The following is a 3484-nucleotide window of genomic DNA, read 5'->3' as shown; positions in this document are numbered from 1 at the left end:
CAGTCCTCACCGCCCTGCCCTTACACGTGTATGACTCTGGGCAAGGCACTGTCCCTCTCTGGGTCTGCTTTCCTGTGTGTCAAAGGCAGCCACTAGACTTAATAGCCTCAAAGACCCCTTGCAGCATATAGGTGCTACCTGGTGCCATCTCACAGAAATAGGTAATTTAAAACTTTCTCTCAGCCACATTTTAAAAAGCACAAACAAACAGATACAAAACCCAGATGAAATTAGTTTAGTTGAGCCCAGGAGGTCAAGGCTGCCGTGAGTTGTGATCATGCCACTGCACTCCAGTCTGGGCAATAGAGCTATTCTCTGTCTCTTAAAAAACAAAAACAAAAACAAAAAAGAATGAGCCCAGATGAACCTACTGGAACATGGACATGGCAGAGGCCGGTAAATACTTTATCAGGCCTTTATGTGTTCCTACAGGTCAAAACCCAGGGAGGCTGTGATGACCATGTAAAGCTCAACATTTGCAGCAGAGAGAGGACTTGAGTTGGGCTCTGGGCTAGGAATAGGATTGGGAATGGTGGAGGGATGAGGCAAATAGCATGACCGATGACTCTTTCTGGAGCATGGAGGGGCCAGTGTGATTCAAGCGGAGGTAGAAGTGAGGGATGGGGTGGGGTGGGGTGGATTGCAGATGATCTTGGAAGCCAGGCAGGAGAGTGTAGATTTGCGGTATCAGGGAGTTACCTTAGGCTCCTGAACAGGGGAGGGGTTTGTTGAAAAACAGCGTGGTTCATGGAGATCTACAGAGTCACAGATAGACTGGAGGCAGCACATGGTGCCGGGTGGGGCAGAGAGGAGGCTGCTGGGGTAGGAGGTGGTGGCAGGGACAGGAATGGGGACGAAGAGGGAACATGAACCATTCAATAGAGAATTGGAGGGTGCCTGTGCCATGCCGTGGGCCTTCAGCCTTGATGGCACAGCTGGGACCATGGGATGACATCTGGGCATTTTGCTTCTGGCTGGGCTCCCCCGGTCAGGGGCAGGAACGACATCCTAGGAAGACCATCTGCCTAAGCAAAGACTCAGCATCAGGAATGAGCAGAGGTTGGGGCATGGGGGGATGGCCACAGGGAATGCTGGGGAAGGAGGGGACATAAATGATTCTATTATTGTAGCTTTAATGAGCAGAGACAACAATCCCTTGTTGCATCATAAATTGGGTGGGTTCCATGGTCACTCAGTAATTTACGGTGGGGAAAAGGTTTTCCAAGCCAAACCAGGTAGGAAGAGGTAAGGGCTTGGATAGGTAGAAGAAAGGGAGTGGATGTTCCAGGTGGAGGAAGCCACTTAGGCAAAGGCATGGAAGCTGGCCTGAGCAACGGCAGATCACTGGACCCACAAGGAGACAGCCAGCGAGGGCCGAGCCTCCTGTGTGGTGGGTGCCTGATGGCATTTGTGAGTTGCCTGGGATGGTAAACTCACTTCGCAAGTGATCAGGGAACTTGGATCAGCCATAGCATTTACTGAACTCTTACTCCATGCCAGGCTCTGGGGATGCAGGGGTGAACGAGACACTGAAGCCCCTGACCTCACTGAGCTCCCAGGGGGAGGGACCCAGAAGCCCAACATTAATGACAGTCATATTAGTAACATTGTGATTATAATGAGAAATGCCAGGACTGGAAGGTTTAGGGGTCTATCAATACGGCACAGGGGACATATGCTCAGGTGTCATGGAAGGCTTCCCTGGGAAGAAATACCTTCTCATCCATTGAATTTCAACCTACCTGTGTTTTGACCTAGGATGTAAAGGCTAAGGGAGAATTAATGAGATGAAGGTAGAAGAGGGAAGGACATTTTGGGCGGTAGGAATGGCCTGAGCAAAGGCCCTGGGGTAGGAGGGAACATTGGGTGTATGAGCAGATGAGAGGCTAGGAATGAAAACAAGATAATCAGATGAAGAAGGAGAAGAGCTCCCCAGGCAGAAGGAACAGAGAGCAGAAAGGCCCTGAGGCAGAGCGTGCTTATTGCAAAGAGCCCAGTGTAGCTGGGTGGGGAAAGGGAGGGCAAGAGGGAAGGCCATGGCCAAGTGGTATAAGAGGAGGCGAGGAGCTCCCAGGCCAGGGGCCTCTCAGGCTGGAATTCTGGGGCCCTGGAGATACACATAGACATCTGAAGCCATGCAAGAGCCCAGAGAATCATAAGGGAATCTGATTTGAAATAGACAGCAAGGACAAATGTGGCAAATTAAGATGGAAAGAGTGGGCAGGGCTGGACCAGGCATGTCCCACTGGGCCACATGGAAAACTTGGAACATTATCCCAAGTGAGAGGCCGTTGAAGTGTTTTACACAAGGAAGTGGTGTGACCATGTTGGTTTTTTGCAGCTGTCTCTGGCTGGGGAGGAAGGTAGACTGTATGAGGCCTGGGGATGCTGGGAGCAGACATGGGTGTAGAGTGGGAAGAGGGATTGCAATAGTTCAAGTGAGAGTGGAGGATCAAGGCATGAAGCAAATGAAAACCTGCTCTTCACAGCCAGCTGGCTCCTCTGCAGCTTTCAATGACAGCAAATGTCATCAGACAGGTTGGTGATTCTATTAAAATAGCCAAACCTGGAGACCCACATTTACAGATAATGCCACATGAAGCCAGTTAGTTCAGTGATTGAATTATTAAGTTAGAGCATCTATGACCTAATGTCATTGGTAGTCAGCAAGGCATCCTTCAAGTAAATTGACATTTGCCTTCCCATTCCCTCTTAAAATCAGAACAGTCGATTTGGTTAAATTTTATACAGAAAATGTTCTTTTGCAGCTGCCCACGCAGAAAACCTCAGAAAAGCATGAGAATGAAATGCATTATTTTTCTAATCATAGTCTCATTATTTACCTGTATGCTAAACAACTGATTGAGTTGGTGTCAAGGAAAAAACAACCCTCCACCTGAATGAGACAGATCTTGGTGGAGACTTTCCACGTATTCTTGAAAAGAATGTGAAGTCTGCTACTGTTCAGTGTAAATAAATACCAATTAAGCCAAAGTGGCTGCTGCTATTGTTTTGATCTTCTATGTCTAGTGATTTTTTTGTTCAGGTGTTCTATCAATTGTTGAGAAAAGGTGTTCAATTTCCCCACTTTGATTATGGAAATGTCTGTTTCTCCCTTTCATTCTGTCCATTTTTGTTTCATAGATTTGGGACCTTATTATTGGGTGCATATGCATCACGACTTTTATATCTGCCTGTTGATTGACTCCTTTTCTCATGATGAAAGCTCCTTTTTAGATCTCTTTTTCAAGTTTTGTTTTTGATGTTTATTTTATCTGAAATTAATACACTCACTTCAGCCTTCTTATGCTTACAGTTTACATGCATTGTATTTTTTCCATCCATTTAATTTCAACTGATCTGCGTCTTTAAAGAGTGACTCTTATGGACAACATAGAGTTGAGACTCTTTAAAATCCATTCTGACAACTACTTTCTTTTACTTGTAGCGTTCATTGATGTTTAATGTAATTTTTGATTTAGCT

This window comes from Symphalangus syndactylus, chromosome 2 (genome assembly GCF_028878055.3).
Source record: "Symphalangus syndactylus isolate Jambi chromosome 2, NHGRI_mSymSyn1-v2.1_pri, whole genome shotgun sequence".
Lineage (NCBI taxonomy): Eukaryota > Metazoa > Chordata > Mammalia > Primates > Hylobatidae > Symphalangus > Symphalangus syndactylus.
Note: the sequence above shows the minus strand (reverse complement) of the source record.